Source organism: Pleurodeles waltl, chromosome 7 (assembly GCF_031143425.1).
Source record: "Pleurodeles waltl isolate 20211129_DDA chromosome 7, aPleWal1.hap1.20221129, whole genome shotgun sequence".
Classification (NCBI taxonomy): domain Eukaryota; kingdom Metazoa; phylum Chordata; class Amphibia; order Caudata; family Salamandridae; genus Pleurodeles; species Pleurodeles waltl.
In genome coordinates this window covers 539,618,412-539,645,599 of record NC_090446.1, presented here as the reverse complement: position 1 = coordinate 539,645,599, position 27,188 = coordinate 539,618,412, and the positions used below count along the sequence as shown (strand labels likewise).

The 27,188-nt window shown below is 46.8% G+C and overlaps 1 protein-coding gene across 4 annotated transcripts in view; it reads left to right on the top strand.

The window, feature by feature from the left end:
- Positions 1-27,188, top strand: part of LOC138304315 (transmembrane protease serine 9-like) — a 1,357,906-nt gene that overhangs the window by 1,185,546 nt on the left and 145,172 nt on the right. The window lies entirely within an intron of this gene.

Sequence of the window (27,188 nt, the reverse complement as noted above, 5' to 3'; positions counted from 1 at the left end):
AGGTATGTTACATTCAGGTGGCACATTATGGTGGTCATTCTGACATTGGCTATGACTGTTAATAAAGTGGCGGTAATACCGCCAACAGGCTGGCACTAATTACCAGTAAATTATGACCATGGTGGTGATAACTCCAATAGACAGCCAGTGTACCACACCAATCGCCAGGGTGTTAACACCACTCACCACGGCGGTAGCCGTCAACAGCCAGGCGGAAGACAAGGTACCACCCACCATATTATGACACTGCAAACCGCCACGATTTCCGGGGCAGTACCAACGCCACCAAAAGCCTGGCAGAAACACATCACAGAAGACCAAAGACTCACCAACAGAGGCATAGAGAAGCCCAATGCTGCCATGGAACCGGAACTGCAAGTCTTCACGATGCTCGTCTATGCCATGCTCCACCTGGAACACCACTGCCAATTACGACGACGACGGTGAGTACAGCCACCTAGCACACAAGGGAAGGAGGGAGGAAAAGAAGAGTGACACACACACACACACAACACACACCAGACCCACACACCATACACACAACCAGCTGCAGACGTAAACCAATGGCACCTGACATACAGCATAATAATACAAGGACTACAGGTTGGTAGTATTGAAATTGTAATAGCAAGGCAACACCCACCATATGAACCAATTTTAGAACAAAGATAGATGAACAATTGTCCAGAAAGGGCCAGCCCCTGGATGGCATTCACAATGGTTGACTGCCGTACAGAGATGGATCTCAGGAGGTCAATAGCCTCCTCACTCAGGGCAGCAGGGCTCACTGGGGCAGGGCCTGAGGTGGCTGGGGCGAAAGAGATGCCCACCCTCCTGGGTGAGTAGGCACGGGCAACTCACTGAAGGGCTACTGGGAGGGCGGTGCTGGTACGGGGGTGGCGGCTGTACCTGCAGCTGGGGTGGTCACAGAGGTGTCCGCCACCACCAGGGAGCTTCTATCGGAGGAGGTATCTGAGTCAGTGTTGTCACCTCCTGTCTCTGCCGTGGTGCTCCCCTCGCCCTCTGTCCCAGTGGTTCGCTCGGCGTCGGTGGACTCTGCCTCCTGGGTCCTGTGGGATGGAGCTCCCTCTGTCGCCAGTGCCCCTGCTCCTCCGCCAGATGATGCTAATGCACACATGGACAGAATGACAGAATGACAGAAGGACAAAGGGGGAGGGAGAGAAAGGGAGCACTGGGTCAATTACAGCACCAACACCACAGTTGGCATACACAGCACCGTCACACACAGGGATCAGAATTGAGCACTATGCATTGCACTGGCATTGAATAGGCTAGATGCCACAGCAAGATGAGGGCCTAACACAGCCAACTGCACACCTCCTGGGATGCACAAAGCCCTGACTGACATGGAATGCAAACGAGCTAGGTTACCTGCATTTGCCATACACCCATTACCCTTGAGCTGGATCACGCTGCAATGTCCGTCCTGGCATTAAGGGACACCCACTAACTCACAACCACCACCCGGATCCCATGCCACCTACCAATGATTGTAGTAATGCCCACTGTACTCAACCCTTTGTGGCTGCTGTGATGCCCTCAAGTGCCCATCCAGCTCTGGGTAGGCCATTGCCAGTATACAGGCCATCAGGGGGGTCAGATTCCGACAGGCACCACTTCATTGTTGGGAGGCCATCCCCAGCTGGGCCTCCGCGGTCTTCCGTGCCAAGCGTCTCAGGTCCTTCCACCGTTTCCTGCAGTGGGTCCTCTGCCTGCTACAGGCCCCGAGGGTCCACACGTCCTTGGCGATGGCATGTCACAATCCCTTCTTTTGATTGGCGCTGACCTGCAGAGGTAATACAGCCAGGAGGACAGCATTGCACATACAATCCAGCCTGTCACACATATGTCCCCCAAATCCCGTTTCCAAATCCATTGGCACACACATCACCTGGCGCACACCATGTACACTAGCAACAGACATACCACCCCACATATGACACGATGCCTGCACACATATCTCTATGCAACCCTCCCACATGCATCGTGCCCAAGGTGTACTCACCTGTTGGTCTGGAGGCCCAGGCAGCTGTCCATACTGGGGCAGGATCCCATCCACCAAGCACTTCAACTCCATTGAAGTAAAGACAGGGTCCCTTTCCCCAGTCACACGGCCCATGGTAGGTTCCAGACACAAGTCACAGCAGCACACGCAGTGTAGGTGTTGTCTTGTGGAAAGTCAGGAATGAAGTGAGGTTATAGACAGAAAATGGCGGTCACATCCGCGGCTTTGTACACCGTCACCACCGAAGCTGATCCCCATTGGCCACTGTACTCCATAGAGCCCCATATTAGCCAATGAGGAATTGCACAGCGGTGCAAGACCCCCTTCCGCCACGACGCCCAACGTCAGCAGAGTTACCTCACTTCCACCTGTCCCTAGAAAAGGGACAGGCGGTTGCCATTTCATGGTGGTGGACTACATACAGATCTTCCATAACTGGTTCTTTCCAAGTGAAAGTGGGCTTGACAGCAGGAATGTCACAGCCAATGTTCTCAATCATGCTAGCAAGGGTATTGTCTGCCTTGGTGAAACACATGTGCAGCTACATTTCTATCCCCCAGGTGGAAGATTTGGCCACTGTGAAAGCGGGATTCTATGCAATGGGACATATTCCCAATATTATTGGGTCGATTGACGGTACACATATTGCGTTTGTCCCCCCCGCCAGAATGAACAGGTGTTCAGGAATTGGAAGAGTTTCCACTCACTCAATGTGCAAATGGTGTGCCTGGCGGACCAATACATCTCCCATGTTAATGCCAAGTATCCTGGGTCAGTGCATGACGCCTTTGTTCTGAGGAAGAGCAGCATCCCGAATGTGGTGGCCCAACTACAGAGGTACAGGGTGTGGCTAATAGGTGAGCCAGAGTCCCCATCCACTGTTTGGCAGTGTATGCCTTCAAGTGTTATCCCCATAGCATTGTGTAAGACTACATTTTGTCCCTCAATACTTGCAGTTGACTCTGGCTACCCAAACCTATTGTGACTCCTGACCCCTGTGAGGAATGCCAGGACTGGGGCTGAGAACTGTTATAAAGATACACATGGGCGAACCAGGAGAATAATCAAGAGGACCTTCGGTCTCCTGAAGGCCAGGTTCAGATGCCAGCATCTGACAGGTGGATTACTGTGCTACTCACCTGAGAAGGTCTGCCCGATAATAGTGGCATGCTGTATCTTGCACAACCTGACCCTTAGACAGTATGGGGGTCATTCTGACCCTGGCGGTACAAACCGCCAGGGCCAACGACCGCGGGAGCACCGCCAACAGGCTGGCGGTGCTCCCTTGGGCATTCTGACCGCGGCGGTGCAGCCGCGGTCAGAAACGGAAAACTGGCGGTGTACCGCCGGTTTTCCGCTGCCCTGGGGAATCCTCCATGGCGGCGCAGCTTGCTGCGCCGCCATGGGGATTCCGACCCCCATACCGCCATCCTGTTCCTGGCGGTTTTGGCCGCCAGGAACAGGATGGCGGTATGGGGTGTCGTGGGGCTCCTGGGGGCCCCTGCAGTGCCCATGCCAATGGCATGGGCACTTCAGGGGCCCCCGTAAGAGGGCCCCACCAAGATTTTCAGTGTCTGCCATGCAGACACTGAAAATCGCGACGGGTGCAACTGCACCCCTCGCACCCCTTCCACTCCGCCGGCTCCATTTGGAGCCGGCATCCTCGTGGAAGGGGGTTTCCCGCTGGGCTGGTGGGCGGCCTTCTGGCGGTCGCCCGCCAGCCCAGCGGGAAAATCAGAATAGCCGCGGCGGTCAAATGACCGCGCAGCGGTATTCTGATGGCGGGACTTTGGCGGGCGGCCTCCGCCGCCCGCCAAAGTCCGAATGACCCCCTATGTGTCTTTTCTGCAGGAGGAGGGGACTGGAGATGACCCTTTGGCAGCAGTGGACCCTGAGGACAGTGAGGATGAGGAGGCAGAGGATGAGGACAACAGAACGTCAGTTATATGACAATACTTCCAATGACACACAGGTGCGACAGTGGAACTGACCATTACTCTGACTACTGATGTTTTCTGTGTGGCTGTATTATGAAGGCATTCACTTCCTTTGCTTCTCGACTTACTACCGCCTATGGCTTGTCATTTAACAGATGTTGGTGATATGACAACAGTGTCCTGATGTGTGTACTGCTATCACAGTGTTCAGATCATTTGCTCTAGATGTGACTGTTCCCATAAATGCACGTTTTCAGCACAAAAACTGTGTCACTCAAGTTGTGTTCAAGGGTGTTTATGGTAGTGCAAATAATTGACTGAAAAGTGCAATTGAATGAGGTGATGGTAGAGGAAAGTCCAGGGTACTGTTCCAGTCTGTTTGCAGCACAGGTCCAGTGTTCAAGGGGCCAAAGCAAAGGGAGCAAAGGCAGTTCCAAGTGGACAGGGTGACAGGGTGGGACACAAGGGGGACAATCAGGAGAGTCTAATTTCCTGGCGGTGGTCTTGGCAAGTGTCTCTGGCTTCTGTCTGGGTCGCAGGGAACGTTTGCAGGGTGGTTCACCTTCTGCAGGGGGAGGGGTGCTGGTGGCCTGTGGGTCCTGTGGTAGGGCCTCTTGCCCACTAGCTGCAGTGGAAGTGGCGGGCTGGTCAATTGACTGGCTAGTGGTGGGGGCCCGCTGGTGTGCTGTCGATTCCCTCATGATGTTGGCCATGTCTGCCAGCACCCCTGCTATGGAGATCATGGTGGTGTTGAGAGCCTGCATGTCCTCCCTGATCTCCTGATGGTGCTCCTCTTGCAGCCGATTGTTCTCCTGCATGTTGTTAAGGATCTGGCCCATCATGTCCTGGGATTATTGGTAGGCCCTTGGTGGGTGCCTCTTGGAAAGTCGGTTCCCTGGGCCTGTCCTCCCCCTGGCACACAGCGGTCCTCCCAGTGTCCCTGTTCCCCTGTGCCTCTGTCCCCAAACGGTGTGCCCACTGCCACTGACCCCAAGTCCCTAAGTGTTTTGGGAGCAAGGTGTGGACTGGGGTCCTTGTAGAGGTGGGCACACTGCTGATTGAGGTGTCCTGGGGACAGAGGTGTGGGGACGCTGGGTGGGTGCTGTGGTGTTGGATACTGATGGGGGAGGCTCTGTGGTTGACTGGGAGTGGGCTGGGGTGATCGACTGACCATTGGTCCCTGATGGGCCAGGTAGTTCATCCAGATGTCCAGAGTTACTGTGATCACTGGGGGCATCGTCTGTTGGGGGACTGGTTTGTCGTGGCACTTCCTCTCTGCTGAGATTGGCTGGGGCACCTGTGGGGATGTAAGTAATATATCATGCTTCAAATCTGTGACATACTGTACATCCCTACCTCCCCCTCTATCTTTGCTGTTGCCCTGCCACCTTTGTTTGTGTATGGTGATGTATTGTGGGATTGTTAAATCCCATATGCTGCGCATGCTATTGTGATGGGTGTCCATGCTGGGCCGGGAAGGCTGTCCATGCAATGGTATAGCATGCAGGGCTTGGCTTTGGGGTTAGTCATATGTGTGGGTGCAGTGTGTGGGATGGAGTGGAGTGATGGGTGTGAGGGTGAGATTCTATGCAGGTATGTGGGGTGATAAGTAGTAAATGTTGATTCACCAGTGTCCAGTCCTCCGGCAACTCCAGTGAGCCCCTTCGGATGCAGTATTGCCAAGACTTGCTCCTCCCATGCCGTGAGCTGTGGGGGAGGAGGTGTGGGTCCACCGCCAGTCCTCTGTATGGCGAGCTGGTGCCTTGCTGCCACAGAACGTACCTTCCCCCGCAGGTCGTTCCACCTCTTCCTGATGTCATCCCTTGTTCTTGGATTCTGTCCCACGGTGCTCACCCTGTCCATGATTCTCCGCCATAGCTCCATCTTCCTGGCAATAGATATTTGCTGTACCTGTGCTCCAAACAGCTGTGGCTCTACCCTGACTATTTCCTCCACCATGACCTGCAACTCCTCATCTGTGAAACGGGGGTGCCTTTGTGGTGACATGGATGTTGTGTGGTGTGTGTAAGTGCGTGGGTGTTGGGTACTGTGGTTGGGTGTGTAGGAAGTGGGGTGTGTGAGGGTGGGTGTATGTGGTGTGTGTGTCTAGTTGTTGCAGTGGTCTTGAAGTCAGTCCAATGGCAATAATTTGTATTCGTAAAGGGTTGTGGGTAATGTGAGTGTGTGTTTTAAAGTGCTGTGTGTGGGCGTGGTATGTGTATGAGTGTCAGGTGTGTGTTTTTGGTTTTGCTAATGTTGTGTACTTTATATATGGGTGTTCATTCTGAGCGCTCCGGTGTGTACCGCCAATGATTTACCACCATTGAATGTCCGCCTTGGTGATTCATGGGTCTTAATGTGGTGGGCGTTGTTTTGTTGGCGTAATGGTATGGGTGTTGGTACCGCCACTTTAGCACTGACCTTTGGGCTGGTGGATTTGTGTATGTGGCAGTATTCTGTGGGATTGGTATGTGTGTGTCATAATTTGGCGAACAGATGTTCGCCTCTGCAGCAGTATGTTGGCAGCCGTCACCGCGGCAGTAAGCAGGATTTACCGCCAATGTCATAATGAGGGCCAATGTCCTTGTTCAATAGTAAATTAGTGCCCTTGAGCACGGTGTCAAGGGCATCGCCTTTGTCCAGATTTACCCAAACGTTCTTGAAGAGAAAGCAACAGAAGACTTTTGATTATGTTTCTAAAGATTTCAAACTGATGACAGTTTGGGAAACATTAAGGCAAGTGGCCATCTACTAGTTTAGACAAGTTGAACAAAAGCATCTGACTTACCTCAACTTCCAATCAATTTTAAATCTAAAAAAATGAATACGGCAGAGCAGATGGATTGCCCGCACCTAATTTCAGGATGTGAGGTACCCACAACTTGTCTGTAGTCTCACAGCACTAAAGTGTGCTTCCAGAACTCTACATTTAGCTCAGAACTGGGAGCCCAGAGTAAAGGAAAAATAGAATTAAAGAGCAGGATGAAATCGAGATCAGATGGGATTTCCACATAAACTGATTGAAAGGGTTTTTGCTAAGAACTTTAAACTAAGGAGAAGAACAAAGTGGGACAATTCCTAAAATCAGACAAGATGGACCCGCCATGAGTATCAGAGAGTATTGTGTACTTGGGGATTTGTCTCAGCAGAGAGGAGAGAGAAGAGGCACTGTAAATAATAATTAATGTGACCTTGTGTGATGTAAGTGGTGCTCATGTAAAGTGCTTTAATACCTTTGGGTTGAGTTCACCTTAAATGAAAAATGCACAACGAAGTAAAAAGTGCCTTAACGTGAGGAAAGACAAATACCCCTTTCCTGGCTGATTTGCACAAAGTTAAATTAGAAAACTGGGACAAATCGTGCCTTCTCTACTTAAATTTTGTGGCAAATATTTTACTTCACCAAAACCTTCTTCTTCATTAATACGGATAAAAGCACTTTCAGCTACTGAGTTTCGAATACCAGAAAAACCTATTGTAATTGATTTAGTAAAATGTGATGTGTTAACATCAATGTTTCATGTTTCATACACTTTTCTTGAATTTTATCATATTTTACATGATGTTTGTTATATGATTTACGTAGCAAACACATTAGGATTTGGCTTGTGCATGGGCTCTAAGATCCAAGCTAGACCCTTGGCTTGGTTCTCCTTGTTAATTTGTTGGCTCATCCACCTCAAAGCTATACAATGCAGTGGTTGAAGTGCATTAAAAAAAGTATGTACACTGTCATAGAGACGGTTTTAGTGAGCTTGAAGGTGAAATCAATGGCACGACTAAAAAAAGCAAAATATTCTTTTACTATCTAGTTGATCTCTCACCTCTAGATAACTACATATAAAATAACACACACCTTAACTAAAAAATAAATAAAAGTTACACTAATCAGTGGGAAATGCAGTATTTTATGTTATGAAACCTCTATTGGTTAATGTGATCACAACAGATATATGTGTGCAAACAGATGCCCACAGAATTGAATCCTGTTTGGTGCAGCAGGGAAAAGTGACTGGTGTATTTTTCGTGCCAGGATCTCCCTGAAAGCATTGTGAATGTATAAGTCATTATTTTAAATGTGCATGATATACAGTATAATATAAGCTGCTATTAAATGCACATATACAATTAGGTAAAAAATAAAAAGTGGTTATAAATTATAGATATCAGTAATATGCAGATTATACCTAGTGCAAACATTTTTTATTACTGCCCATTGAAAGCATGTACTCTATAGCTCAACTTGGAACAGTCTTACCCTCCCTCTCCAAAAGAAAATATCTTGTTATCAGGAAACTTAAAGTGACTCCATCAATTAACACCTCCGAAGCATCCTTTACATTTGCCAATTAACCAATTGCACACATTAGCATTTCTTTGGAGAAGCAGACACCCTGAGAAGAAGGCTTATCTCTTTTTAGCCATCTGCCCCTTCCTTTGGACAGGAGACTCCCTCCCTTCCACTTCAGCTGGGGAATCTCAGTTGTGAGAATTAACTTTTGTCCTTTAGCTGAGAGGGCCCCCTACACTGCGTTTTGCCTGCAGACACCAAAATCCATAAAATGACACTGCATGAAGCAACATGGTTAACAGACAGGGATTTACGTAACCAGCTTGAAGGAAAAGAGTATAAGAAGTAAAATGGGAAAAAAAGAAAGAAACATGGACTATAGAAGTGGTAAAAAGCAGGAAAGAAGGACTGACAACATTGAAGCAAAAGCACTGTAAAGGTCTACTTTAGAACTTTTGATTTTACTAAAGTTTATATGCATAATATACTTACATAAAGGGGTTGTCAGCCAGCTCTCTGTGTCTATGTGTATGTTGTTGGGTCATTCACATTTTGCTCCTGCCCACTACAGCTTACAGAATGGGGCAGTTGGTGGGCCTATTTCAGCCACTGGCTAACTTTACTTTTACTGTCTGCATTTTGCTCTTTCACAGGGAGCACATACAAGGTAGTTCCTTCAGTCCTAGTGTTTCCGTTTTTAATGTAATATAACTTTAGTTTTGCCTCAGTGTTTATAGCCTGATGTGATAGCAAAACATTTTGATGTGAGTACAGGACACAAACCAGCTTTACGAGATCCCATCTTCAACTAATGTGTTGTAAATTCCTTTTGGCATGGTATTTTGTTATATGACTTATATCACAGCATACCAGATTGTGTTCATTTGGAACTGTTCTTTATAAATGTATTCTCTTTTTAGTATGCACACAATGAAGTACATTTATAACTACACTCATGTAAGCCTTGCTGCTGTGTCTTTTAATTGAGGATTACAGTTATACTTGTATGCTAATTTAGTATGCATGTGCTGCTTGTATGGCTTTATAGTTTGCTTTCAGTGCTCTAGGATGTCATGCTTATATAGACATCACTAAGTGAAGTTATTTTTTTCTCCAATTTTCTGTTCTGTATTTTTTGCAACCCTATCTGTTTCTGTTTACCTAACTACCAGTCAGTCTATCTGTCTGTCTGTCTATATATCCATCAACCTATCCGTCTGTCTACTTATCTGTTTATATATCTATTCACTGAAAAAACAAAGGTTAAAGTGGCGTTATAGTTAGGTGAATATGTTATTGCCAGCATAACATTTTGAACTAAAAAGACCACAGACATTCCCCAGTTATAGTTAGCAATGCTAACTAAAACTTGTGCTCTGCCATGGCTTGCTTATGATTTCACATATTACATCACTCATGACTTGTCCTTTGGCATAATTTATATAGTCACTGATGACATCTCAAATTACATTATTGATGACATTACTGATGACATCATCGAATGAGTGTGTTACTTTGTTTTATCCTTTACATAGTGGGGGTTTAGTTCCATATTACTTTTCTACCTGTTTTTATACAGTCTGTGCCCAGCTAATGGGTGTACGTTTTTACAAAACATGTGCTCCTAATGCATTATAGGTGTGTAGAGGTATTGAACATGTCATAAATGTTTGTATTCAGCAGCAACTGTGTGCAGGTGACAGTTGACGACTTGTGTGCAGTATGTTTGACACAGGTTTTTTGGTTCTGCAGATAAGGTTTCCAACAGGGCAAATATTCTACCTAGTGGATACTAAGGCTATCATTTTGAGATTGGCGGTAAAAAAACACATACCGCCGTGACAACGGCCACCAAAAAACCGTTGCTGAAGCTACCAGCCGTCCCCCGTATTATGACCACATCCGGATTTCCACCACAAGAATGGTGGAAATCCGGCTGTGGCCATGCCGGTGGATGGTGGTAAGGTGGCGCTGCTGCCACCAGCAGCGCCCCGCCAGTAGACAGCCACCAGCTGTATTATGACCAATAATACGGCCTGGCGGTAGGACCCCCTGAACACAGGTAAGTCGGGTCTCCAACAGGGGAGGGGGTGTTGTGTGTGTGTGTATGGGGGGGTGTGAATGTTTGTGTGTGCGTGGATGTGGGTGTGTGTTGCGTGTTGATTACGTGTGTGCACATATGGAGGTGTGAGTGTGTGTATGTTGTGTTATGTGAATGCGTGTATGCATGTATGTATGAAAGTGTGTGAGGTTGTGTCTGCAAATGGTTGTATGCATGCGTGGATGCATGTGGGAATAGGTGTGTGTGTGCGTGTGTGAAGGGGGTGTGAATGTAGAGGGGTGGGGGGCTTTGTAGAGGCGGGGGGCTAACTGGAGATGGGGGTGAGACACCTATCAGTGACAGGGAAGAAATTCTCTGTCACTGATAGCACCTACTGCTATGGTTTTCGTGGCATTAAGAAATCAGTGAAAACCGTGGTGGTAGGCGGGGTCATAATCCCACAGGCAGAACAATGATGATATCCATCTCCAGCCTGGTGTCTGTTACCGCCTTGGCAGTCGGAGTGGTACATTGGCGGGTTGGCTGCATCCAACGCGCCAATGTCATAATATGGCGGTAAGTACTGCCAGCCTGTTGGCAGTACTTACTGCCTTATTAACGCCGACCGCCGGGGTCGTATTGACCTCCTAAGTATTGTAAGCAAACTTGATTAGCTTCAGAAGATGGGCTATCTGTAACGTTTTAACCACAGCATGGAGGCTGCAAATAATATGACCTTTTGCACCTTCAGATCTTGGGTATTTTAAGTGAATAGTCTCTTCTCTGAGTAACTTTTGCATAAAGTGAACACTGTTGTTCGTAGATGCTTTTTTAATACTCTGTGGAGTATTCCTCATGATATTTACTGTTTGCAAACAATGTGGTACAGAGTAAACTCTCTCCATAGATAAACACTGTTTACAGTACCCAGTTTTCTATGCATATTCAATTCATTTCTCACTTTAGGTTTGGTGAATGTGAAGGGTTTGATGCACATAAAGGTTGACCATCGTAGGGCATCAGTTATGTAACAGAAGTTGAGTATCTGAAGTAACTTGGTTTTCTAAACAGGTTTATACAGATTGAACACTGCATGCTGTAGGTGTTACTCATTTAGGTGTGGTTGATTGTTAATATGAACTTAGCTATCCATTAAGTGTATGGTATAGGGTCAAAGTTATACATAAAACAAGCTTGCTACACCTAAGGTTGTATGTGTAATGGTGTTAATGATGCTGTATATTATTCTGAGCTATTTGGTACTTACTTTCGAAGCTCTACTGCCATAACTACTTTATAAGGTAATGTGCACAAAAGTAGTTTGGATGATTTTTATAGGTAATTTCATCAATTATGTCATTTGAGTTATCATCAGTGATGTCATAAATTATGTCCTGGAAGATGTCAGGAGTGATGTAATATGTGAGGTCATAAGCAGTGTATGACGGAGCTTAAGTTATAATTAGCTCTGCTAATTATAATTGGCAAATTTCTGTGGTTTTTTTTTTAGTTCAAAACATTATGGGGCATGGTTACACTTTTTGACAAAAAGCTGCGCAAACGCAGTTTTGTGTCAGAAAGTTTAGCGCTGGCTTGTGCCATTTTTTATTGCCACTCAGGCATTATATTTAAACTAAGACGCACGATGGCTCTAAAAACTGGTTAGGGTAAAAAATGTTGACATTAACCTTTGCGCCCTGTCATAAGGCAAACTGACGTTAACGCAGAAAAATTGACTCTAACCCGTTTTACAGCACACAAACATGTTGCAAACGGATATGCATTATTTTAACCCCGTATTTGCGTCAACCTTAGACGCTAATGCAGCAAACTTTGCAAAGCAGAGGCAAAATGGAACCAGCAGGCCAGGAGAGACCCCAGGGTGACCCCATACAACCAAAAACCAGCCAGAAGGACACACTAAGGCCCTCATTTGTAACATGGCGGTTCGGCCTGCCATGCCTGCAGTGGTGGCTGAAGCCGCCAGCCGGCATGGCGGGCCGAACCACCATATAATGAACAGGGTGACGGCTGCCAGCGTCAGCCGTCACCAACCGCCAGGCTCCCGCCGTCAGGCAGCCTGGCGGCGGGATAAAACACCATCCGCCAGGGTAGCTGCGCTACCCTGCGGATAATGTTTCATTTCACACCAGCCTTTTCCTGGCGGGATATCCCGCCAGGAAAAGGCTGGCAGAGGCGGTGCCTTGGGGCACCCCTGGGGGCCCCTGCACTACCCATGCACATGCACTTTGCATGGGCAGTGCAGGGGCCCCGGTGCAGAGCCCTGTCGCGCAGGTCACTGCCCGATTTTCAGGCAGTGATCTGCGTGACAGGTGCAACTGCACCTGCCGCACAGAGGCATTGACAGCGGCCGAGCCTTTCTGAGAGCCGGCGGGCGGAAACAATATTTCCACCCGCTGGCCCACAGAAAGGTTCATTATCTGGCTGGCAGGGTTCCGTGGTCGCTGGCAGTCAGTGTTTTGACCGCCAGCATGAACACAGCGGTTGTTTCCGCCGTGTTCATAATGACTCCCTAAGTCCCAGGGGAAGGAGAATAAAAAGAGGAAGTGTCGGTTTAGTGCGGAGGAGCATGGCATCCTTGTGAGAGAGGTGACGGAGCACTAACAACAGCTAATCGTCACCTCCAAATTGCCAATTGGCAGAAGAGAGGAATGTGGCAGCAAATAGTTGACAAAATTAACAGTGTGGCAGAGGTGAGAGAACTGTAACCGAGTACAAAAAACCTTGGCATGATTTTAAGCGAAGAACAAAGGAGAAAATGGCAAGCAACAGAAAGGCAGCACTGAAAACTGGAGGTGGAAGTCCAGCTCCACAAGACGACCTGGATAAGATGGAGGAGATGGTTGCAGCGGTCATCCCAGAGAAACCTGTCACTGAAATTGCAGAACAGGACAGCGCAGACTACCAGGAACCACCACAAATGCAGGGTCAGTTACATGGGGGAAATAAATACAAAATTGTCAAATGCAAGAAGGGGGAGGAACATAGGACACACTCAATGCATGTGAAAGGAGCGCAGAGGGACACATTGCACATGAATAAAGTTGCACTATTCAAACATAAGCAACACATGTACACACACCTTTGTTGTGCCATGCACCACACCACATACACAACTTGGACACATGTTAATCACCTGGGCTACATACCAACATGTACATATGCAGCACATAGGATGGAAGGCATGTCTAATTACTGTGCCTGTGGTTGTGTCATCACAACATCCCTTGCATATAGTCAAACAAACCCTACCAACTTAACCAAGACAGCAGAGACTAGGAAGTCAGTCAATACCATTCCTGGGGTTACGTCATGGTGGTGTCCCTTGCAGAAACACCTTGAAATTGCCTTGTCCCATTGCCAAAACACATGTGTGCTGCATCTTACAGCTCACATTAAGAAGCAACCTTAGTTAACATTACTCAGACATGTGCCAGAAACACCACCAACTGCACATAAACAACACATCCTCATAAGGCAGTCACTTCTCCATCGTGCAGTAGGGGTGCCTCTCTGGTTGCAGGGAAAAGTAATCTGGGCATCTGCTGGGGGAATTGCAGGATGGTCCTGCATCACAGGAAACATGGCACTACCCAGTATAACTAAACTGGTGTAGTGTGGAGCCACACATATTGATGCTGATCAGAACTGTGCCACTAGGGAAAATATGCACTACAGATAGCAATCTATAGGTCACAAAACATACAGGCTGAGTCCACAACTACTCTGACACAACCATGTGAGCCACATAGGAATGGGGAAATAACCACACAAACACAACATATGGTGTATGCCTGTGGCTTGACCACTGCAGCACCCTTTGCAAGGCCCTACCATGCAAATGGATGCATAGGAAGGGTCCACAATAACAAGATGGTGTCAAGCCACCAAAAGGAAATACATCACACCTTGTAAATATGACTCAGCCTATTGTACCACCTGAGCTTCCCTTCATCTGACACTCAGGTGGGGCAAAGCTCTGATAAATTGCACCCATAATGTACAAGAACAATGTTTGGGCTGTAAGTTGTCACTGAGCCTCCAATAGCAAGTCAGTGACATGGCATGTCAACTGCCACAACATAGAAAGATTGATTTTACACTATCTCATTGTAGAGAATGATGGCTCTCCTGGATCTGCCTGTCCTGGAGTTCCCTGATGACCTCGATGACCAGCTGACAACCATCCAAGGTGACCCACCCAACACCCAAATATTACAACCTGCCAGCATTGACACAGCTCAGGACTCCGAGGACCCAGGGACAAGCTTCCAGAGGACAGTGGTCGGAGTCCAGCAAGAGCTGGCCAACCAGGTGCGGGAGGGGATGGAGACCGTGGCAGCCAGCCTAGAGGGAATGCGCATGTGCCTCATGACGGCTAATGAACACACAGCTGCCAAACGAGGCACACACTCCCCACTGCATGGAGTCCAGCAGTGCCTGATGGACATAGCTGCTGCCATGCGGAAGAGGCCACAACAACTGCCCTCCCAAACTGGCAGCAGCATGATTGAGAAAAAGCTGGACTCCATGCAGCATGAAGTGGCCTCCCTCAGGGCAGACATGGCTGCCTACCACCGGGATGTTGCTGCTATCCTGAAAAATCAGCAGCTCATCCTTGCTGCAGTGATGCCATATGTTGTTCAGCAAATGGCAGTGACTGGGAATTGGGATTCCACATCTTCAACCACTGAAGTGTATGTGGCCCCCTCTACCTCCCCACCACCACCACCACCAATGGCACATGAGACACCACACACATCAGAGGATGAAGATGTGGAACAGATCACCTTTACTTGGAAGAGTACCCGGTAGCACCAGCCTATGCCACATGGGCAGTGTTCTGTAAAGGTCATGCCACTGTTAGCGCAGTTGGATATGTGCACTCTTCACCCACACAAGTTGACTTGTCTGCTATGGACTGTCATTGTCTCTCACTAACCAATTGGCAATTATTGTTCCTCCACACTTATTGACACTACTCCGAAGTATGTCCCATGACATGTCCCTCAACCCTGGACTTGTGTTGTGTCACAAATGTGTGGGTTTCATAAATGGGGTCAATGACTTGGATATTGTAAATATCTCACTACAACACTTCCACTTGTAAATAAACACCTTGTACACAATCAGCATGTCTACGTCTATTGTGATCCATCGACTCAGCTAAATGATTGTAATGTGTGAATCCTTGTCATTAGTCACAGAATATCAGTACAAGAGTGCAGGACTGTGGGGGCACAAAGCTACACACAAGGTTCCTAACATGACAAATGTGTATGCTGGTCTCATCACCTACAAGCAATTCACTGAGTATGTCACAAATGATGAACACATATATGATTCCCGGACCATATATGGCAGGTATGGCTGAAAAGCAAGTCTAGTGCAATATTGTGAGCTGGGAGTACCAGAAGAACTCATAAGTGTGATACAGAGGTAGCTAACTTCATTAGTGATGGCTACCGGTCAGTTTTGCAGGACAGAGTTCCAATTGAGGCTGTTGTCAGATGTGCCACAGTTCATAACATTCCTGCACAGGATCCCAACACTAATAGATGAAGTACCAGACCTACCTGTCCAATACAAAGTAAACATTGTCATCATGAGTGGTGGGTACACTGAATAGCAGATTCATGGACTAGTAGATGTGATGTTGCAATCAATGTGACAGCTTGGTTGTCAATAGGGATAACAAATGGTAAATGAGGCTTTTGTAGGCAGGACGGATTCCATATGCCATTTCCCCAATTTGGCCAGTACACACATGGGGAGAACCCGGAGACTCACACTAATTACACAAACTGTTTGCAATGATAACAGGATATTTATTATAAAAAGGATCTACTCAAAAAAACACTAAAACCTACCCTTAACTAAACTTACCTATACTAACTATACTTATCATACAACTAAAATATGTAACCTATGCTAAACTTAACTTATACATAAAACACCAAACCCTAAACATTGGCCCCCCACACCCCTTTAAGAAACAAGAAACAAGTAGGACAACGATGACTATAACTACATGTACTAACTAATCCTGACAAATATATACTTTTTTGTTTTTATCTTTTTAATTTTATTTTATTTTTATTTTTTCATAAAAACACATAAGAATCCCAAAATGATCCGCCACCCAACAACCCACCAAAAAAACCAAGAATAAACCCCCCCAACTACACTTATCCTAACTAATGGCTATACTACACTAACCTACCACTAACTACATAAAACCCAAACTAAAATATGGCTTGACTTTAAAAGGAAGGGGAAGGAACCGGGAGGTGGTCTATCACAGTCTTAGTCCACTTGTGTGACTTCTTTAGCTTCTTCTTAATGTATTTGAGGACTTTGCAGTCCTTTGCTAGTGCCTTCTCCAACATGTCCAAATACTGGAGTATCAGGGTCACGTCCAGACGTAAGCCCAGTTCCAATTGTGAGGGAGCAGCAGCAGGTGGTGGCAAAACGGGTGTTGCGGCGGTGACTGGTGCTGTAGAGGTGGATGGGGTGGGTGCAGCTGGGAGCCTCTGCATTGAAGATGTCCCTGCTCCATCCTTTGTTTTGGGTGTGTGAGTGGGTCCCCGTGTGGGAATGCCCGCCATTCCCCAGATGCTTTCTCCGAACGGAAAAAGTGTGCCATGCGGAAGTAACCTGTGTGCACCTCCAGGATGTGGCGGTACCTTTCTGACAGGCGGTTGAACTGATGTCATTCCTCATTGGTCATGTTGGCAGCTGCAAAATGAGGACAAGCAACCATCAGTATCAGTATTGGGTGGAGTATGTACAGATTTGTAACTTGCACTGCTACAGCTGATTAGACATACAGTCCTACACACATGCCTCAAAAAATGTGTATTGCACCTCACCTGCCTCTATTTCCAACCATACAGCATCATTATCTTGTACATGTCAGTGGGATGAAGTCAATCCATTGGAAATTATGATGGCCCACAACTGATGGGAACCAATTATGGACCGGCAAACATCACTCTCATCTACACTTTGAGCATCAGATGTCTCAACAAGTATGGATTTCCTGTCTCCCTGAACCGAAGAGGGGTTGGGCATGCAATCCATCAGCTCAACACCACTGGTGATACCCCAAGGCCTGGGCAGTCATCATGGAGTGTAGGAGTAGGGCAATTGTTGGGGGGCTGTCAACTACAAAGCTGGTATTCTATGTTGTATTACATCTACATTCATGTGTCCAGGTGTAAAATCTGGCCTGAGCCTACATAACTGGGTTCCAGCTGCATTTCCCATGCTGTGGCGACATGTACAACTGATGCTACCTTGGTATGAGAAAGGTTGTGCAAACCTTGACCTGCACATTCACTGTTGTCAATACATAACAGCACTGGAGTCCCCCACCCTGTGCCATGTAGTGCTACGTGTGTTCAATTGCATGCACATGGTGGCTGTATGGATGCCCTGAAGGCCACAGCAATCGTGTCACAGCTTTGTGCGCTGCAACTGTATTTGAGAGCATCTCACATCATCAGCAGATGCATGTCAGATATCCTCACAGCACTAGCTACACACACAGCATTACCTTCTCATGCATCTGTGATGTGACCCACATCAGCCACAATTTATATGCTGGCTGCATCGTATTGGCTACACTACTGACATCTGGTGTTAGGAGATTAATAGACTTTGACCTCAAATATCTTGAGTGGAGGTGTCCACACATTGTTTACACAGATTACTGTAGTTCGGGACATTATGGCTTCTTGCTGTACCACTACCTCATCAGCTCTGGAGGGTACTGTGGCACCTGTGGAGTGTGTATGTCTCCCACAGAATCCCCCTAGAGAGTAATGCAGTTGGAAACCAAAATCTGTCCAATCTTGTCATCAAGTGTGAGCTGTGTATGGCACACATAGCAGATTATGGTGTTGTGACAAAGTTGTTAACAACAGGCATGCTATGTACATATGCAGCTGGCCTGTGACCTATGATGGCAGCCATCCATAAATATGTGGTCAGCCATAATTAATCCTATTACACACAATTCCATTCCAGCACACGTTGCCCTTAGAACTACATGCCTGCCATCTCATTGCACAACCACACAACATACATGTTGGGAATGTGATGGAGCACCATGCTGATGGACAATTGGCAGCGCAGCACTCTGACAAATTCACAACACAGGGATGAGTGGTATTGAATAGGAGAGAGCACACCACTGTGTTGTCACCTACTCCGGTGATATTCTTGCTTCCAGTACTCAAACCAGCCACCCTTACCCCATTGTGCTTAGCTGGCTGCATTGAGGGTGAGAAAGTCTTTGTGCATGGAGGGACACCTTCCAACACATAACAAATTCTACAAAGGGACTCTGCACTTTTGATGTGTGCTGCCAAATGCAGCACCCATTGAAAGAGCAAAGTATGGAAGGCACACCAACATGTATGTTAGCCTGTTGTGGCCTGCTAAAGCCACACCTTGGTGTGTTTGCAGGATTTTCTACAGCCTCTAGTGCAAGGAAATATGTAGGTATGGGACACTGTCTAATTGGTATGGGTGTTGCTATGGCATAGCCACTGCAACACCCATTGCACACTCCTTCCACGCAAATTACTGCATGTGAAGGGGCCGTATTGACAAAATGTGTACTAAGCCCACCATACATAAACAGTGCAGGGTATAGCGTCCCTGAAGCCTCTCAAATATAGAGGGTGTGGTGGTGCTTGGTCCTCTTACACATGCCCCATGATGTCACCATCCATCCTCCTATGATTTCTTATCATTGGTCCAGAAAACTACATCACTCATTGCATTCCACTCTTCTGACTGACTCACATCTAACCCTGGAGTAGCTAATAGGAGCCACAAAATGTCACTTACTGGATGCATTGGGGTCTTCAAAGCTCGCCACCTCTCTGATGGCGTAAGGGGCAGGTCCACCTGGAAGACATGAATGTAGAACATTGCTTAGTGTAAATCCTACTTAATGCAAATGGACAACTTAGTTCAGTGTATTATGCTGACTCTGATACACAATGTACAGGTCAAATGGAACTGCCAGTAGTCTGGACCCAGTGCATGGTCAGGCTCCATAACCTACAGAGTGCTTGCAATTCATACTTTGGAACATTTGTCGTGCCACTAAGGTCTGGATTTTGCCCTCCCTAACTAATTTTTACACAGCCTTTCATGCCTTTTTAACGGCACATGCGTCATTCCTAGGTGTATAATTGGAAAGTTATACTGTGCATGCATCACAACACTTGGGACCATAGATATGGAAGTGGCGCAGCACCTAGTGCTGGGCCTGTTCAAATGCAGCACTAGCGCACTCCTGATACCACAATTTGTGCACCGTCTCCAATATGCTGCGCACCATGGTGGTAGTTAGGGGGAGTAGGGTCAAAATAGTTTGACAGTAGTGTGGCGCTTTGCAGGATTAGCATCATTATTTATATACCCGAGTCCTGCTAAGCACCCAGGGGATCATTGATCATGATGGGAGCTTATGTTTAATGGCAGCAGAGAGCAGGCATTAGGAAATCCGCCACAAATGGGGCGCAGCAGTCTCATTTACTTTTCTTTGCTAATATGGAGGCCTCCTTTGCGCCATAACGGCCATCTTGCAGGCATGGTGACTGGCCAGCCTTGATGTGTGTCAAGCCTTGCAAAAGTGGTGCAATGCATGCATTGCGCCACTTTATACAGACTACTTGGGGTAAATGGCAGGTTAGCGCCACATTACCGTCAATCACATGACACTATGGCAGCGCGAAAGTTGAGCTAGGGGCAATTACATATTTTGTGATGGTTATGCAGGGTTCATCATACATGTGTCCTGCATTATCTAAATTGTACGACATTTAATTTGCAGGCCTCATGTGGGGAAGAGACTCCTCATATAGGTTGCATGCGACATGTTCACATTACACCATTACAGGCAGCACTCAGACCTATCTGCAACTGTCAGTCAAATGCTAAATGCAGCTGATTGAATGACAGTGGGAGACTTACCAACAATGCTCCCTTGCCACCAGATCTGGCCACCGATGTTTAAGCTGGTGCTCATTGCGTCCAGTCTAGAAGATCCTCCCCAGATGGTACACGATCTTGCCCCTCCGCAGACGCCTTGCCTCAGTGGGGTAGCCCAGGATCAGCCGGCCACCCAGTTGCAGCATGAGGGTCAGGTTATGGGCCACCAACCAGATGAACCCCCCCAGTTCATCCGGAGACATTGTCCCTCTCCTACCCTTCCCAGGCATGACAAAAGGGTACAGGATGTTAAACAAAAAATATATGGGAAAGGAAACTTAAACCCAAAACCTACCCCAAACTCCCAAAACTACCCCAACAACTAAACTACCCCAGACAGACACCCGCAATACAATGATAAAAAAACAGTACACCAATAATACAAATGACAAGTAATTTTACAATTTATACAACAAAAACACAGGACACAGCACAAGGGACACAACAAGACCTCAAAACACACCACAAATCCACCAGCACCTCCAAAACACAACCACACACAGTCACAGGAGAACATACTGTGAAGTGAAAGTGAAACTACATTTACTGTACCATGCTTGCAGGCAGCATATCCTTGTACATCACTTCCTGGGCGTGTGCGTCACGTTTTTTGTGTCATGCGTGTATTTTTTTTGATGCATGGGAATCACGCGTGGATTTTTCTTCATGGTGCACTGAGAGTAGTGGTAACGTTGAATTGCCACACAGGGCCCAGGTGTCATTTTTGCAACGTTGCAGTGTGGTGTTTATGCATTAGCGTAATTTTTTTTACGCATATCAGAATAGTGTCATTTTTTTCCATTGTAGCCCTTGAATGCACCCTGAGTAATTTCACATGTTACATGGGCTGTAATACTATGTGGTATATGTTTTTTGGCTACATGTGCAAGTTTATGCACAAATGTAATTGCGCTGTCATTGAAATGTGCAACCAATACATGTTATAATGACGCAGCTGTAGGTACTCACTCATGATTTGTGCATATGTTCATGCATCCTAGACTGTGTCCACATGTATGTTGGCACATGTGTGCTATGTGCTCACAAATGCATATGACTAGTGAATACCAGGTAGAGTACATAGTTATGTATGTGGGCAGTATATGTCTATATGCCTACATACATATTTTTATATTGGCCCTGTGTCACACACAAGCTAAGGCGTGTGTCAACCATTACATCATATACTCAGAGTATGCAGTGGACTAGGACTGCATTGACATAACGTATCCCCTGCCAAGTTAAGTGTGCATGTGTGTCTACTCACTGGTTACTTATCCTAATTATCTAGTTATAGGACAGCTACACATGTGGCATGTATTTATCTATGCATCTTAGTTGTTGCAGATGTTATGGACACGTGTGTTGGTGGAGAATGCTATATTCCATGTGTTTGTATGGACATGTGTTGTGTCGTTTGTGTCATACGTCACGACATTGCTGTGTCAAGGGGATGTGCAAGCTCACATTGACATCTCCCTGCATTGACGGAAGTTGTCCTTTTAACTATTTCCTGAGTAGTCACATCACTGGCACATATGAACTGTACGTCAGTGCAAAATTGATGGGTACATTCATACTCTCACTGGTTTTGTGACACCTACGCCATCATGTTGCTGCTAGGTTAGCTAGTGTCGTGAATCCATTCACATTACCATGACTGGCCCATTATGGTGGTACATGTGTGCTGAGATTTTGGGATATGTGTGCCTGCCTCCAATTGTGTTTTATGAACTGTCAACATCATGTCAGTCATGACTGTCACATACAATGCCGTACAACTGTGTTGCAGTGTAGCATGGATAGCAGGCCTACCCATCTACATACCTATGTGAGTGTGTGTGGCAATACAAACCCATGGTTGCATGTGGAGTTGCAGGTTGATGGTGGTCCTCTTCACTGTGCCCCCTGTGCACATGCATCAAGCATCTGACATTCTCATATGTTGATGTTGTCAGAGCAGTGGTGCGTGGGCTTATTGAGCTGGTATCTCTACCATTTATGATATCTAATTTCAAGCCTGTGCACACTCCCTAGTGGATGGATGTCAGCACAAATGTGGACATACAGACCTGGTAGTGATTAATTCCAATGCAGTATGAGATGTCAGCCTTCCCCTTTCAGGTACAGAGGTCGTGTGTTTACACATGTAGGACATGTATGGATGTTTAGGAGTCCAAAGTTGTGTCCATGTTCACCCTGCTTGGGGTTGCATGACTGCTGTAACGTAAAGGTTGGACAAATGACATGGTTAAGATTGAATTGTATGTGACTGTCTCCTGTTCTGGTACCATGCGAAGGACAATTACCATGGTATGGCGGTGGCAAACATGTCTTGGTCATGTACTAATGTGCCCACCCTTTCTGTGCATCAGTGAGAGTTTGACATGTAGACATTGGTGTCTTACAGTGTCTGTTTTGGTGTTTGTATGGTGATTATCCCTTTTGTCTGCCGTGACTGGTGAGGTATTTTTGTGTCCTCCATTGCTCCCAATCTTTTGTCCGCTAGCACCTTGTACACATCTTCTACAGCAACATTGTCAGGTGATATTGGGACGGGATACCTCATGTGACCTGTGTAATATGGAAATATTCTCGTCTCCTACAACTGTCAACTCAGTTGTCAATGTCCCATTGGCAATACTAGTGAAATTGAATGAGTGCCAGACACACATGACATTGCACATGCCACAGCACTTGAGTAGTCGCCACGTGGCATGGCATGTAGTATCAGCGCAAATTTGTGGGTATCTCAGTGCTGTACATCCATATCCACAGTTGAACATGCCAATGCAATTCTCCCAGCATGCCGCAACCTAGCTGACTCTTACCATGACTGACTGATGTTGAGATGTGTAATCTTCTTAGTGCTATATTTCTCCTTTGCCAGATGCTGATGATATGGCAGTGTCTACTTCAACTCAGTGTGACGTGGGTCCCTGACTGTGTAGGAGAATACTGCACATGTGCACACATGCCACACATGATTGTGAAATTGGAGGCCATTATATGTATGAACAAGTTAGTTATATTTGGTACCATGCAATGGATCTGTCATTTGAGTGACAATGAGTGGTTTGTATTGTATGTGCTGTGTTATGTTGTTATATGGGGCATACTGTGTAGACATTCAAACACAGGTCAATCATTGTGGACAATGGCATACCCGTTGCTACCTAGGATGGACACTGATACATTAGTCAACATGTATTTCTCATTATTAGCAGTGGTCATGTGTGAATCAAGCCTATTTGTGTGACCGGTGTGCATCCTATTTAGATGGGTGTGTCACACACTCTGCCTACATTTCAGCCAGACTATCATTTGGCAGATGCATTCTCTCATTGTAAATCATATACCATACAATCTGTAACATGTTTGTATATGGATTCCACACCCCTAGCTGCATTATGTCACTGCCAAGCCATTGACCATTCCCCATACCTATGTGAGTGTGTGTGGCAATACAAACCCATGGTTGCATGTGGAGTTGCAGGTTGATGGTGGTCCTCTTCACTCTGCCCCCTGTGCACATGATCAAGCATCTGACATTCTCATATGTTGATGTTGTCAGAGCAGTGGTGTGTGGGCTTATTGAGCTGGTATCTCTACCATTTATGATATCTAATTTCAAGCCTGTGCACACTCCCTAGTGAATGGATGTCAGCACAAATGTGGACATACAGACCTGGTAGTGATTAATTCCAATGCAGTATGAGATGTCAGCCTTCCCCTTTAGGTACAGAGGTCGTGTGTTTACACATGTAGGACATGTATGGATGTTTAGGAGTCCAAAGTTGTGTCCATGTTCACCCTGCTTGGGGTTGCATGACTGCTGTAACGTAAAGGTTGGACAAATGACATGGTTAAGATTGAATTGTATGTGACTGTCTCCTGTTCTGGTACCATGCGAAGGACAATTACCATGGTATGGCGGTGGCAAACATGTCTTGGTCATGTACTAATGTGCCCACCCTTTCTGTGCATCAGTGAGAGTTTGACATGTAGACATTGGTGTCTTACAGTGTCTGTTTTGGTGTTTGTATGGTGATTATCCCTTTTGTCTGCCGTGACTGGTGAGGTATTTTTGTGTCCTCCATTGCTCCCAATCTTTTGTCCGCTAGCACCTTGTACACATCTTCTACAGCAACATTGTCAGGTGATATTGGGACAGCATACCTCATGTGACCTGTGTAATATGGAAATATTCTCGTCTCCTACAACTGTCAACTCAGTTGTCAATGTCCCATTGGCAATACTAGTGAAATTGAATGAGTGCCATACACACATGACATTGCACATGCCACTTGAGTAGTCGCCACGTGGCATGGCATGTAGTATCAGCGCAAATTTGTGGGTATCTCAGTGCTGTACATCCATATCCACAGTTGAACATGCCAATGCAATTCTCCCAGCATGCCGCAACCTAGCTGACTCTTACCATGACTGACTGATGTTGAGATGTGTAATCTTCTTAGTGCTATATTTCTCCTTTGCCAGATGCTGATGATATGGCAGTGTCTACTTCAACTCAGTGTGACGTGGGTCCCTGACTGTGTAGGAGAATACTGCACATGTGCACACATGCCACACATGATTGTGAAATTGGAGGCCATTATATGTATGAACAAGTTAGTTATATTTGGTTCCATGCAATGGATCTGTCATTTGAGTGACAATGAGTGGTTTGTATTGTATGTGCTGTGTTATGTTGTTACATGGGGCATACTGTGTAGACATTCAAACACAGGTCAATCATTGTGGACAATGGCATACCCGTTGCTACCTAGGATGGACACTGATACATTAGTCAACATGTATTTCTCATTATTAGCAGTGGTCATGTGTGAATCAAGCCTATTTGTGTGACCGGTGTGCATCCTATTTAGATGGGTGTGTCACACACTCTGCCTACATTTCAGCCAGACTATCATTTGGCAGATGCATTCTCTCATTGTAAATCATATACCATACAATCTGTAACATGTTTGTATATGGATTCCACACCCCTAGCTGCATTATGTCACTGCCAAGCCATTGACCATTCCCCAGCCAATGTGTATGTGCCATACATGATTTACAGTCCTCCATGTGTCAAGGATGTGGCCTATTGTAGTGCCAGTACATATTCCCATGGATACATTGTGCAGGCTCAGCTTCCAACATTGACTAATTACCATGGGCAATTACTGTACAAGCAATGTTACCTATGATGTCCCCCTCCCCCCCTTGACACACATATACGGTGCAGGCCAAGCTGCTCTCACACAGTGTTGCGACAGTGTTCAGTTCTGACATTACTTTACTTCCATTTCCTGACAGACCCTACTTTATGTGTGGCCCCCTTGCATGCTACCTGTTAGGGATGGTGTTGTGTTAGTGAATGGCCCATGGAATTGCACATTGCCCACATGATGTAACAGTATATGTAGTGGTGCATGGATCATGGCCTTCAGAAGTCACATGCCAGGGATTTGGGCATCACTGATATGTGAGATGGAGTCTGTAGAACCCCCTACATCACCAAAGATGTGTGTACCATACTTGTTGTTTCTGTGTTTCTGACACACTCCCTAAGGTTAGATTCACATTCCAAAAATATATGTATTGGACAAAGAGGAGACCAAGAATTGTGTTGTTGAAGAAAATTTATTTGAGGTGCTTTCAGAGTACTTTTTTGGTTGACTATGTAAACAAGTTGTCAACAATTGTATTTCTCCTGCGGACTCCTGCCGCTGTGTTTGGTAGCTCCCCCTCAAGGTCCTCATCCCCATCATCCTCCTCCTCCTCCTCATTGTGGACATCTACTTGTCCATCCCAGGGGATATTGTTTCTAACACACATGGGCCCTCATTCTGACCCTGGCGGTCGGCGGAGAGGCGGCGGTCGGACCGCGAACAGACCGGCGGTATTAAAAATGGCATTCTGACCCTGGCGGGAACCGCCAACACAGCCCGCCAACTTAACACTCCGACCGCCACAGCGGTACAAACAAACAGCGCGGCGGTTCCCGCCAACAGCCCGGCGGCAGACAAAGTACCGCCCACCCTATTACGACCCACCAATCTGCCACCTTTTCCGGGGCGGGAGCACCGCCGATAAGAACACGGCGGAAACAGACTACGAACGGGAAAACGCTCACCTCTACGCACTCCACGCGAGATTCCGGCAGTATGGAGCCAGAGTTGCAGGTCATCCCCGCACTCCTATTCCTCCTCATATACCAGGAGCACGCCCGGCGGCGCGGAAGACATCGGTGAGTACTGCACCTACGACACAGGGGAGGGAAAAGATTACCGGCACACACCCACCCACCCACACCCACTACAACACACACATCAATGCATTCCCACAGATCACTGTCACAACCCACAAACCACCCCCCTCCGAAATAATGCAAAGACCAAAAGAAGAGATCATAAACGGCCAGATATATTGAAATATGGACACCAGTAATCCAAATAAATAAATAAACTATGTACAAAATATATACAGCTACTAAATGTAGTCCAACCACTGTCCGTGGATCACAGGGGTCCTGTGCAAAGGGGCAAGGCCCAGTCCCACGACAAGAACTCCACGGAGAGAACACTGCAGGGGCATCAGAAAGAAAATAGGACAGGCACCTCAGGGGGAAGGGAAGGGGGGGCACCTCAGCCACTTGAGTACACGACGCCAGATCCACGAGGGGACTCCATGACCACTGGCCCATCCTGGGGAGTGCAAAGCCACAGTCCATACAGTCCATACAGTGGGTGGCCTGCCCACTGGCCCATCCTGGGGAGAGCAAAGCCACAGTCCATACAGTCCATACAGTGGGTGGCCTGCCCACTGGCCCATCCTGGGGAGTGCAAAGCCACA